Below are 308 nucleotides of genomic sequence, written 5' to 3' on the forward strand. Positions count from 1 at the left end.
CTATATCTATTTTACATTTGATTTTTGTGTTGATTCTGAAATTCAGGAATACATTTTTATCATTAATTAACAAATACATAATAAGATAATTAAATAATTATAATAAATTGTTATATTTTATTATTTCATTGTATATAAACTATTATATATATATATATATACACACACACGCGCACACATATCTATAATCTATATCTATATATATCATATCAAACTATCTATCTATACACACACACACACACACACACACACACACACACACATATATACACATTTAAAGGATATTTTATAGTGACATTTTACATATA

Source organism: Sinocyclocheilus anshuiensis, unplaced genomic scaffold (assembly GCF_001515605.1).
Source record: "Sinocyclocheilus anshuiensis isolate Anshui unplaced genomic scaffold, SAMN03320099.WGS_v1.1 scaffold1854, whole genome shotgun sequence".
Lineage (NCBI taxonomy): Eukaryota > Metazoa > Chordata > Actinopteri > Cypriniformes > Cyprinidae > Sinocyclocheilus > Sinocyclocheilus anshuiensis.